This window comes from Capra hircus, chromosome 3, assembly GCF_001704415.2.
Source record: "Capra hircus breed San Clemente chromosome 3, ASM170441v1, whole genome shotgun sequence".
Lineage (NCBI taxonomy): Eukaryota > Metazoa > Chordata > Mammalia > Artiodactyla > Bovidae > Capra > Capra hircus.
Window position 1 is genome coordinate 20,828,226 of NC_030810.1, and position 13,291 is coordinate 20,841,516.

A 13,291-nucleotide genomic window follows, 5' to 3' on the forward strand; every position below is an offset into this window, starting at 1 on the left:
GCAAGAGATATGAACAATTCACCAATAAAGATAGACAGCATATTAAAATATGCTCAACACCATTAATCAGTAGGGAAATGCAAATTAAAACCACAATGAAACACTAAATGCCTATTAGAATGGCTTAAAAAAGCAAACCCTGACAATACCAAGTGTTGGTGAGAATATGGCACAAATGGAATGTTCATACATGGCTGGTGGGAATTTAAAATTGTACAGCCACTTTGGAAAATAATTTAGCAATTTATTATAAAATTAAATATACAATTATTATATGATTCCCAAATTCCACTCCTAGGTATTTACCTAGGAAAAATGAAGATTTATGTTCAGACAAAACCTGCACACAAGTGTCCAAAGCAATTTCATCCAAAATCACAAAAAAAACTGGAAACAGTATAAATATCTTTTAACCGGTGAACGGATAAATTTTAGTATGTCCATAAAAGTGAATACTACTCAGCAGTAAAAGAAATGAATTACTGATACACTCAACAACATGAATAAATCACAAATGCATTGTGCTAAGTGAAAGAAATCAAACTCAAAAAACTACATGCCTTATAATTCTGTTTATGTATTATTCTGGAAAAGACAAAATTATAGAAACAGAAACCAGTGACTGCCAGGGATTGGGATGGAGAAGAGTGTTGATTTCAAAGGTGCAGTATGAGGGACTTTTTTAGGATAATACAACTATTCTGTATTTTCATGGTTGTGGTAGTGAAACGACTATATGCATCTGTCTAAACCAGTGGTTCTCAACAGGGGGCGATCTGCTCCCTAGAGGCTATCAGACAATGTCTGAAGACATTTGTGGTTGTCACAATGCAAAGAGGAAGGGAGTGATATTGGCATCTAATGGGTAGAGGCCAGAGACACTGCTAAACATTTTACAATGCAACAGGACAGCCCCCACAGCAAAGAATTATCTGCCCACAAGTGTCAGTAGTGCCAAGGCTGAGAAACCCCAGTTCAAACCAGAGGTCAGAAAATTATAGCCCCAGTCAATTCTAAAGGAAATCAACCCTGAATATTCATCCAAAGGACTGATGCTGAAGCTGAAACTCCAATACTTTGGCCACCTGATGCAAAGAGCTAACTCACTGAAAAAGACCCTGATGCTGAGAAAGATTGAGAGCAGGAGAAGGGGGAGACAGAGGATGAGGTGGTTGGATGGCATCACCGACTCAATGGACACGAGTCTGAGAAAACTCTGGAAATAGTGAAGGACAGGGAAGCCTGGCATGCTGCAGTTCATGGCGTTGCAAAGAGTCAGACATGACTTAGTGACTGAACAAAAATATATATCAAATTTCAGTGTTCATAAATAGTCATGTTCATTCATTTATGTATTATCTGGTGATCCAAAGGCAGAGTTGAGTATCTGTGACAGATGGTGTGTCCACAAAGCCTAAAAATGTTTTTCTTTATAGTTAAGTCTAAACCCACAAAAATATACACAAAAAATAATATATTTTACTTATGTAAAAATTTTAAGGTGAATTTTACAATGTGAAATTATTGCCTACATTGAACTACTACAAACTGTGCTAAAACACACTCCTTTCTATAAATGTGCTTGTCTTTTCTGATGCTCCTTATAAAGCACAAAGAGTAAATAATAGGAATTCATTGTTGGCTGGGTTCTGATGTGAAAGTTTCCTGTATAAAAAACATCATACGCAACATCTCTGACCATGAAGAATCTCATTCAGGCTCCTGGACACAGGGACAGTTCTCTGGACAAGACATCTGTGGTGAAGCAGCTAATACCCCACGCACTTGTCATCAGATCAGTGATGGGATCTGACTGGGTTTCTCTGACCGTGACTGCCCATGAACTGTATGGGGGCATTTATCACACTGTCTTGGACAGACCAGCTGACCGTCATGCACATGGGCCTAAGAGCCTGTCAATTAGCTCTTGTCCATTAGCCCCTGTCCACACACTTAAATGCCCTGGCCCTAGAACTGTAGTCATGATATCAGTCCCCTTCAGACCCTGAAAGCGTGATCAGGCATGAGCTCCCTGTCTCCTATCATCCCTCATCTCCACTTGGACAAACTATCAGTTAATTAGCTAATGTGGGTAAAAATGCTTGAAGCTGAAGAATGCTCAGCTGGGCCATTAAAATAATCATCTGCTGGGTCCTCTCCCTTCAGTTCTTGCCCCTCCAAAGTCAGCCCACAGGACTGTCGGTGGGAAAACTCCACAGGAGGTGGCTGAGTAGTCATTCATGTTGCAGGCTGGAACCCCACCCCCAGTCTCCCAATACTGATGCTCTGGATTCAGCCAACTAGTATTGGAAATCCTGAAGTCCAGAGTCTGGATTGGCTTTCTTCTTTTAGAGGAATTGGCAGCACAGCAGGTCTGGATTCCCCCAAAGTATCAAATTTTGGCTATCTTTGATTACTTTCTTCAGCTAGATAGACCATTTAGAAAGTCAGAACAGCCTTTTGAAAAGATTATGTGGGAATCACAGCATTATTTGTCCAAGATTACAGAGCTTTCAAACTGACATTCCCAGGGCCGAAACTCAATTCTCCATCTCTCAGTTCAAGCTGCTCTTGGGAGCCAGGAGAAATCCCTGTTTAGAAAGTTGATCCCCGCAGGACAGAGTGATGGCTAGAGTACTCTTAGCTGCTGAAGTTCCATGCAGTTATCAAATGCTAAAACAGGAAGGTGCCCAGGGTTGACACCCATGTTACTCCTGTCCATCTCCCCTTTCTGAAAGGTATTTCCGTGGAGTAGGACCGAAAATAGCTGACCTCAATCTCCCAAAGCCCAATTGCAGAAGAGTTGAGAGTACAGTTTCATTGTAGTCATATTTGGGCAATTCCTGTCTGTTCCCTGATGATCCTTGGGGAGCAGTTAAAGTATTTTATTTCACCCTGTACTCTATCATCCATCCTCTCCATCTCCATTCCTAAGGCCTCATCATTACTCATCAGGGCAGTTCCTACAGCCTCCTCTCTCGGTATTCCCATCACCCTCTTTGTCCATGCTGACCCTCAGCTCTCCTACTCTGCAACCAGACAGATCATTCAAAAAACACAATTGTGACTGTATCATTCCCTGAAAGTATCTGACAGGGCTATAATTTACAGAGCAAGTCCAAAATTAGCAACTTGATAACCAAATATCTTCAAAATCTTGTCCCACTTCCAACCTATTATGCTCATCCCATACCAGGGAATTTCCCCTTCCCCACCTGTGACTTGAGCATGCCAGGCTCTGTGCCCAGGCTCACACTTTTTTTCCCTTCTGGAATGGCCTCTCCACCTCGTCTCCATCCATAAGAAGACTTTCCTCAAAAGACAGCCCAGGGCTTCCCTGGTGGCTCAGTGGTAAAGAATCTGCCTTCTAATGCAGAGACACAGGTTCGATCTCTGGTCCAGGAAGATCCCACATGCCATAGAGCAAGTAAGCCTGTGCACCACAAGGATTGAGCCTGTGCTCTAGAACCTAGAAACTGCAACTACTGAGCCCATCAGCTGCAGCTACAGAAGCCCTTGTCCTTGAGCTGGTGCTCTGCAACAAGCCGCCACAATGAGAAGCCCATGCACAACTAGAAAGTAAGCTCCCACTTGCTACAACTATATGTCAAGGCTGTATATTGTCACCCTGCTTATTTAACTTATACGCAGAGTACAACACGCAAAATGCTGGGTCGGATGAAGCACAAGCTGGAATCAACATTGCCGGGAGAAATATCGATAACCTCAGATATGCAGATGACACCACCCTTATGGCAGAAAGCAAAAGTGAACGTGAAAGTGAAGGTCACTCAGTCGTGTCCAATTCTTTGCAACTGGAACTGTATAGTCCATGGAATTCTCCAGGCCAGAATACTGGAGTGGGTAGCCTTTCCCTTCTCCAGGGGATCTTCTCAACCCAGAGATCAAACCCAGGTCTCCCACATTGCAGGCGGATTCTTTACTGGCTGAGACACAAGGGAATCCCAAGAATACTGGAGTAGGTAGCCTATCCCTTTTCCAGAGGATCTTCCTGACCCAGGAATTAAACCAAGGTCTCCTGCATTGCAGGCAGATTCTTTACCAACTGAGCTATGAGGGAAGCCCCTGGCAGAAAGCAAAGAGGAACTAACGAGGCTCTTGATGAGCCTCTCCTCTTAGAGAGTGAAAAAGCAGGCTTAAAATTCAACATTCAAAAAACAAAGATCATGGCATCCGATCCCATCACTTCATGGCAAATATATGGGGAAACAATGGAAACAGTGACAGACTTTATTTTCTTGGGCTCCAAAACCACTCCAGAGATGGTTGCATGGCATCACTGACTTCATAGACATGAGTTTGAGCAAACTCTAGGAGATAGGGAAGGACAGGGAAGCCTGGTGTCCTGGGGTCGCAAAGGGTCAGACACAACTGAGCAACTGAACAACAACTTGTCACAATTAGAGAAAAGCCTGTGCAGCAACAAAGACCCAGAACAGCCAAAAATAAATACATAAATAAGGAGACAAAACTCAGCCCAAATGCCACCTCCTCCATGAAGCCTTCCATAGCTCACCTTTGAATTCCCAGAGCACTTTGCTAGTTATTCTCTAGGGCCTGCTCTGCTTTTTATGACTGCTGTTAACATACAGATGTACTCTCCCCCATGGGACAGTAGGTATCTTAAGAAAGTCTTATCATCTAGTGTGCAGCACACAGTAGGTACTGGTAATCATTAGTTATTGATGCACAAACTGCCACAGACAGATTATAGGCTAATGAGAGCATGAATCAGAAGAGAACTGGGATAGAGGGGGAATCACTAATCACTATCAAAAAAGAATGGTCAACAAGGTCAAAGGTGTAACTGTCTTAATGACAACAATTTACAAGGCCTGGACCTTGTGCTACCCATCACATTTACTCATCATATCCACTCTGTTATATAGGTACTATTCTCATCTGAATTATTTAGATGAAAAATTGAGGCTCTGGCAGGGCAAATTCATTTTTTCAGCCACCAGCCTCCTTGTTGGTCTATAAACACATCTTACAGTGCTCACTTCGGAAGCACATATACTAAAATTGGAATGATACAGAGAAGATTAGCATGGCCCCTGTGCAAGGATGACATGCAAAATCGTGACGCATTCTATATTTTTTTGTATTCTAACACATATGTATGGAATCTAGAAAAATGGTACTGAAGAATTTATTTAGAGGGCAGCAATGGAGAAACAGACAGAGAATAGACTTATGGACACGGGGAGAGGGGAGGAGAGGGTGAGATGAATGGAAAGAGTAACATGGAAACTTACGTTACCATGTGCAAAATAGATAGCCATATCTATGGCTCAAGAAACTTAAACAGGGACTCTATCAACCTAGAGAGGTGGGATGGAGAGAGAGATGGGAGGGAGGTTCAAAAGGGAGGGGATATATGTATACCTAAGGCAATGGCACCCCACTCCAGTACTCTTGCCTGGAAAATCCCATGGGCGGAGGAGCCTGGTAGGCTGCAGTCCATGGGGCCACAAGGAGTCGGACACAACTGAGTGACTTCACTTTCACTTTTCACTTTTGTGCATTGGAGAAGGAAATGGCAACCCACTCCAGTGTTCTTGCCTGGAGAATCCCAGGGATGGGGAGCCTGGTAGGCTACCGTCTATGGGGTCGCGCAGAGTTGGACATGACTGAAGTGACTTAGCAGTAGCAGCAGCAGCATGGCTGATTAATGTTGAGGTTTGATAGAAAATAACAAAATTCTGTAAAGCAATTATCCTTCAATTAAAAAAAAAATACCGCACTTTACATACTACCACCTCAGAGCCTTTACACTTGTTCTACCCTCACCTGAAACATTCTTCCCCCAAGTATAGACAAGGCTTGCTGCCTCCCTTCTTATAGGTCTTTTATCAAATATCACATTATTAGGCTTCCTGTCTCTACCATATAAAAAGTGGCAAATAACTAACTCCCTGGCATTTCATCTCCCTCTCACTTGCTTTACCACCGTATCACTTATTTCTATCCCTCATATTACACATTTTATTTTATTTTGTCTTATTGGCCACTCCCTGAGGCATGTGGGATCTTAGTTCCCTGACCAGGGATGGGAACTATGCCCCACCCTGCAGCGGAAGTATGGAATCTTCACAAGGGAAGTCCTTACATATTTTATTTATTTGGATATTTTCAATCTCTCCCCACTAGATTATAAATTTCAGTCACACTGGTCAGGGGCAAAGCCCAGATTGAAATCTAGTTCTGAATCCAAAGCCAGATGACAAAATTATAGTCTTGTGAGGCAAAGGAAATAGCTTTGGTCTTTATGGCCCTCAAAGACAAATGCCTTTGATCACAAAGGAAGCATTAAGGAAACTGATTTCATCTTAATATGAGTACAGTATAGTTGTTAGCTGGAGTTCTCTCTGCCTCTTAAGAACCAAATTAGGGAATTCCGTGGCCGTTCAGTGGTTAGGACCCCACACTTTCATTGCTGAGGGTCCAGGTTCAATCCCTGGTCAGCGGACTAAAATTCCACAGCCAACTAGCCTAGCCAAAAAAGAAGGACAAACAAACAAAAACAGATATTAGTCAAACCCTCATTCCCTCAAATTCCCGGAAACATTCCCAAAGATGATTGGAAATCCCCAGGGCAATTACATTGCCATAATAACCCCTGTCTCTGCATTCCTGCTTCCACTATCTGAATTTAGCTTATGGATTGCCTCACATCCCCTGTGTGTTATCCTTGTCCTGCACCTGGTCCTCAATCCTTTGTCACCAAAACAATCGCTTGCTCCAGTGCTTTGTGACCAAACTTTACTGAAGATTCATGGGAAAGAGAGAACTTAGCACAGCTGCAGAAGACCTTTAAAATTTAGTATAGAAATTATTGTTCTTAAAAGCCTTTCTGGTACTATGCCATATTATTTGACTTTCCTTTCTCTTCTTTCTCTCCAGCCTTCTCTTTCTGGCCCCTTCAAAGTCTCAAAAGCAAAAACAAACAAACAAAATGCCGCTTATCTTATTCAAATCATTTAAGCTCCTTCCTGCCCCCAATCTCAGCTGTCTTTAACCTCTTCTTTGCTTTTTTCTTTTGACTGTGCCGGGTCTTTGTTATGGCACATGGGCTCTTCGTTGCTGCGTGTGGGCTACTCTCCAGCTGCAGTGACTGGGGAGTACTCTCCCCTTGTGGTGCACAGGCTTTTTGTTACAGTGGGTTCTCTTGTTGCAGAGCATGGGCTCTAGGGCACACCAGCTCAGTAGTCATTGCCTATAGGCTTACTTGCCCCACAGCATATGGGGTCTTAGTTCCTGGACCAGGGATCAAATCAGTGACCCCTGCATCAGCACGCGAATTCTTAACCACTTGGCCATCAAGGAAGTCCCTAACCTCTTCCTTTCTAAAGCCATGGATTTGGCCAAAATACTTGTGAAACCATTTACCTTAGATTGGAACTTGAAACCACATGCTGGGACTCGAACTAGGTCAAAACCTTGCTTGGGACTTGAACCCAGCCAAAACCCACAGTCCTCCAACAGAGATCACAGACCTAGTTTCAGGACCTAATGAAGTTCAGGTTCTTGACGTCTCATCGCAGAAAAAAATTCAGTTAGCGACAAAGTGATAGGCAAGAAGTAGCTATATTGAGAAAGAAACACACTCCAGAGAGGGTGGGCCATCACGGAGAGTGAGAGTGACAGCCCCCAAGTGTAGCATGGTTAGTTTTTATGGGCTGGGTAATTTCATAGGCTAGTGAGTGGGAGGATTATTTCAACTATTTTGGGGAAGGGGTGGACATTTCCAGGAATTTGGCCACCACCAACTTTTTGATCTTTTGAGGCCACTATATATATGTTTTTAAGATTTTGGCAGGCAGATGAGGGGATTCCCTCATCGTGCAAGTCTCCCAGGACAAGCCTGGAGGTAAGTTCTCCTGCTTATTAAACTTGCCACCCGCCAGTCTGAAGTGGCCTGCCCCTTTCTTAGCCTCTCCCTACCATGTGCTCATAGTGGGGTGGCTTCCAGTCTCCACCTGGGAAGCTCCCTAAGAGCTCTGACTTCCCTGGTGGCTTAGACGGTAAAGCGTCTGTCTACAATGCGGGAGATCTGGGTTCGATCCCTGGGTAGGGAGGATTCCCTGGAGAAGGAAATGGCAACCCACTCCAGTACTCTTGCCTAGAAAATCCCATGGACGGAGGAGCCTGGTGCAGGCTACTGTCCATGGAGTCGCAAAGAGGTAGATATGACCGAGTGACTTGACTTAAAACTGTCATGGACTTCCCTAGTGGCTCAGAAGATAAAGAATCTGCCTGCAATGCAGGAGACCTGGGTTCAATCCCTGGGTTGGGGAAAATCCCCTGGAGAGGGGAACGGCAACCCTCTTCAGTATTCTTGCCTGGAGAATCCCATGGACAGAGGAGCCTGTCAGGCTACAGTCCATAGGGTCACATGCAGAGTTGGACGTGATTGAACTACTAACACTTTTTTTTACTTCTTTCTTTGGAACTGTCATAGTGCCTCTGGGTGTATCATTTAGCTTTCTATTTGAGGATCAAGGTCTAGTCGAAGTTGACATGTCTGCCATCTTGGACCCATCTGATTTTAATTGGTTTATGCTGTGTCCTCAGGATATGTCATTCTTTCAAAAATTGTCCTCTGCCCCCTTCCCTCCTGTTTCACTTGGGTCATCTGATTAGAGTCTTCCCATCTTTTGTTTTAGTTTCAGTCATAGGGAGTAATTTAGTTCTTCCAATTCATGAGAAAAAAAAACTTCCCTTTGATTTTGATTCTCCAGTGATGGTGATCTTCGGTGGCCTCAGCCTACAGTGGCTTGAAGCAGGATCTCAGTTTCCCAGCCAGAGACTGAAGTCAGGGCCCAGCAGTGAGGGCACTGAACCCTATCTCTAGACCATGAGGGTCAATGACAAGATCTTGGCTTGTCTTATTTGCAGAAATAAATTTCAACAAAGAGACAAGTAGTACTGAAACAAATAAAGGCCTTATTGGGGGAAAATTATGTGTGCATAGATATGTGTCACCATATATGCAGATGACACTACCCTTATGGCAGAAAGCGAAGAGGAACTAAAGAGCCTCTTGATGAAAGTTAAAGAGGACAGTGAAAAAATTGGCTTAAAACTCAACTTTCAGAAAACTAAGATTATGGCATCTGGTCCCATCACTTCATGGCAAATAGATGGGGAAACAGTGGAAACAGTGGCTGACTTTATTTTGGGGGGCTCCAAAATCACTGCAGATGGTGACTGCAGCCATGAAATTAAAAGACACTTGCTCCTTGGAAGATAAAGCTATGACAAACCTAGATAGCATATTAAAAAGCAGAGACATTACTTTGCCAACAAAGGTCCATCTAGTCAAAGCTATGGTTTTTCCAGTAGTCATGCATGGTTGTGAGAGCTGGGCTATATAGAAAGCTGAGGACCGAAGAATTTATGCTTTTGAACTGTGGCGTTGGAGAAGACTCTTGAGAGTCCCTTGGACTGCAAGGAGATCAAACCAATCAATCCAAAAGGAAATTAGTCCTGAATATTCATTGGAAGGACTGATGCTGAAGCTGAAGCTCCAATACTTTGGCCACCTGATGCGAAGAACTGACCCATTAGAAAAGACCCTGATGCTGGGAAAGGTTGAAGGCAAGAGGAGAAGGGGACAACAGAGGATGAGGTGGTTGGATGGCATCACCAACTCAATGGACATGGGTTTGGGTGGACTCTGGGTGTTGGTGATGGACAGGGAAGCCTGGCGTGCTGCAGTCCATGGAGTCACAAAGTGTCAAACATGACTGAGTGACTGAACTGAACTGAAACAGATGTGGGTGGGTTCGGATAGAGAGTCGTGCCTTTGTGGTAGTTTCAATCACTCATGTGAGGCATTTCTTCTGTTTCCTCTGGCCAGTCATCCTGCTTTGCCTGGGTTTGAGTCTGTATCTGGTATATTTCTCAGTGTCCTCTCCTATGTGTACATGTATCTCTTAGCCAAGATGGATTCTAGCAAGGAGGTCTATGTGACATCACCTACTATGGGATGGTGCCCCCTCCCTTTATGGCCCCTGAGGAGACATTCTGTGCTTGTATAGTCAGGAAGGTCTTCTTGACCTCAGGAATGAGAAATATGTGGTCTCTTTTTTTTTTTTTGCTGTTCTTACTGGGTTTTTTTTTTTCCTCTTTTACTTTTTTTCTTTTTTTTTAATTGGAGGAAAACGCTCCACAACACTGAATTGTTCCTTTATCTTTTATCTCAGGTCCTCCCTGCTCCTGCCATTATCTTATCTTGGAGTATCTGCCCACAGGGAACACATCTATCTCCCATCTCAATGGAAGATTACCTCTGTAGGGAGTGAGTACCCCATCCTTGGAATTACCCAAAGGCCTGATTCAAGTAGAACATGAATGAAGAACACTGTAAAAGATCCTTCAAATTTCAGAACCTATGATTCTGTAAAAATTTGGCACTTTTTTCTGAACACCAGGCGAAACCATATGACTTTTTCAATCGCATATAACAGAGAACTAGTTCAAATTGGCTTTAAAGTGGGGAGGGGCGGATTCATTACCTCATGTAAAGTAAGGTAGCTGAATCCAAGTGCTCAAAGTCTTCAGTATATCTTCCCCATTTCTTGGCTCCACTTAACTGGTGTTGGCTTCTGTCTTACATGGACTCGCCCCTTGATTAGCAAAAGCCACCGGTCAGTTCCAGGTCTGTATTCTTTAGCTTCACTCTCTCTATTCCCGACTCTTTAACAGGAGAGATGGCCTCTGCCCCCCAGTTGTTCCAGCGAAAGGCTTTCATTGCCCCACTTGGATGAAATGCCCATCACTAAACCAATTCCTGTGATGATTGGCCATGCTGGGGTCTTAATGCCCATCCCTGGAATTCAGAGGTGGAGATGGCTCATTTGAATCACATTGAAACAGGAGGGAAAGGGGACAGGGCACAACCTTTAAAAGAATTAAAACCGTTTACCTCAGACTGGAACTTGAACCCATGTGCTGGGACTCAAACCAGGTCAAAACCCAGTTTGGGACTCTAACCAATGTGGCTGGGACTGGAGCCCAACCAAAACCCACAGTACTGGTCTCAGGACCTAATGAAGCTCAAGTTTTTGATGTCTCATCACAGAAAGAATTCGGTGAGAAACAAAGTGATAGTAAGAATTGGATTTTATTCAGAAATACACTCCATAGACAGAATGTGGGCCAGCAAGGAGGATAAGTGTGGCAGCCTTGAAATGAGCATTTATGGGCTCAATAATTTCATAGACTAATGAGTGGGAGGATTGTTCCAACTATCTTGGGGAGTTCAGTTCAGTTCAGTCACTCAGTCATGTCTGACTCTTTGCAACCCCACGGACTGCAGCGTGCTGTCTAGGTTTGTCATAGCTTTTCTTCCAACGAGCAAGCATCTTTTAACTTCATGGCTGCAGTCATCATCTACAGTGATTTTGTAGCCCCCCAAAATAAAGTTTCTCATTGTTTCCATTATTTCCCCATCTATTTGCCATGAAGTGATGTGACCAGATAGCATATTCAAAAGCAGAGGCATTAATTTGCCAACAAAGGTCCGTCTAGTCAAGGCTATGGTTTTCCCAGTGGTCACATACAGATGTGAGAGTTGGACGGTGTAGAAAGCTGAGCGCCAAAGAATCGATGCTTTTGAACTGTGGTGTTGGAGAAGACTTTTGAGAGGCCCTTGGACTGCAAGGAGATCCAGCCAGTCCATTCTAAAGGAGATCAGCCCTGGGTGTTCTTTGGAAGGAATGATGCTAAAGCTGAAACTCCAGTACTTTGGCCACCTCATGCAAAGAGTTGACTCATTGGAAAAGACTCTGATGCTGGGAGGGATTGGGGGCAGGAGGAGAAGGGGACGACAGAGGATGAGATGGCTGGATGGCATCACCGACTCAATGGACATGAGTCTGAGTGAATTCCGGGAGTTGGTGATGGACAGGGAGGCCTGGTGTGCTGGAATTCATGGGGTTGCAAAGAGTCGGACACAACTGAGAGACTGAACTGAACTGATGGGACCGGATGCCATGATCTTGGTTTTCTGAATGTTGAGCTTTAAGCCAACTTTTTCACTCTCCTCTTTCACTTTCATCAAGAGGCTTTTTAGTTCTTCTTCACTTTCTGCCATAAGGGTGGTATCATCTGCATATCTGAGGTTACTGATATTTCTCCCGGCAATCTTAATTCCAGCTTGTGGTTCTTCCAGCCCGGCGTTTCTCATGATGTACTCTGCATAGAAGTTAAATAAGCAGAGTGACAGTATACAGCCTTGACATACTCCTTTTCCTATTTGGAACCAGTCTGTTTTCCATGTCCAGCTCTAACTGTTGCTTCCTGACCTGCATACAGATTTCTCATGAGTTAGGTAAAGCGGTCTGGTATTCCCATCTCTTTAAAAATTTCCCATAGTTTGTTGTGCTCCACACAGTCAAAGGCTTTGGCATAATCAATAAAGCAGAAGTAGATGTTTTTCTGGAATTCTCGTGCTTTTCTGATGATCCAATGGATGTTGGCAATTTGATCTCTGGTTCCTCTGCCATTTCAAAATCCAGTTTGAACATCTGGAAGTTCATGGTTCACATACCGTTGAAGCATGGCTTGGAGAATTTTGAGCATTACTTTACTAGCATGTGAGATGAGTGAAATTGTACAGTAGTTTGAATATTCTTTGGCATTGCCTTTCTTTGGGATTGGAAAGAAAACTGACCTTTTCCAGTCCTGTGGCCACTGCTGAGTTTTCCAAATTTGCTGGCATATTGAGTGCAGCACTTTTATAGCATCATCCTTTAGCATTTGAAATAGCTCAACTGGAATTCCATCACCTCCACTAGCTTTGTTCATAGTGATGCTTCCTAAGGCCCACTTGACTTCGCACTCCAGGATGTCTGGCTCGAGATGGCCTTAGAAATAGCTGAGATAAGAAGAGAAGCTAGAGGCAAAGGAGGAAAATAAAGACATACGCATTTGAATGCAGAGTTCCAAAGGATAGCCCAGAGAGATAAGAAAGCCTTCCTCAGTGATCAATGCAAAGAAATAGAGGAAAATAGAATGGGAAAGACTAGAGAGCTCTTCAAGAAAATTAGAGATACCAAGGGAACATTTCATATAAAGATGAGCACAGTTAAGGATAGAAATGGTATGGACCTAATGGAAACAGAAGATATTAAGAAGAGGTGGCAAGAATGCACAGAAGAACTGTACAGAAAAGGTCTTCATGACCCAGATAACCACAGTGGTGTGATCACTCACCTAGAGCCAGACATCCTGGAGTGTGAAGTCAAGTGGGTACTAGGAA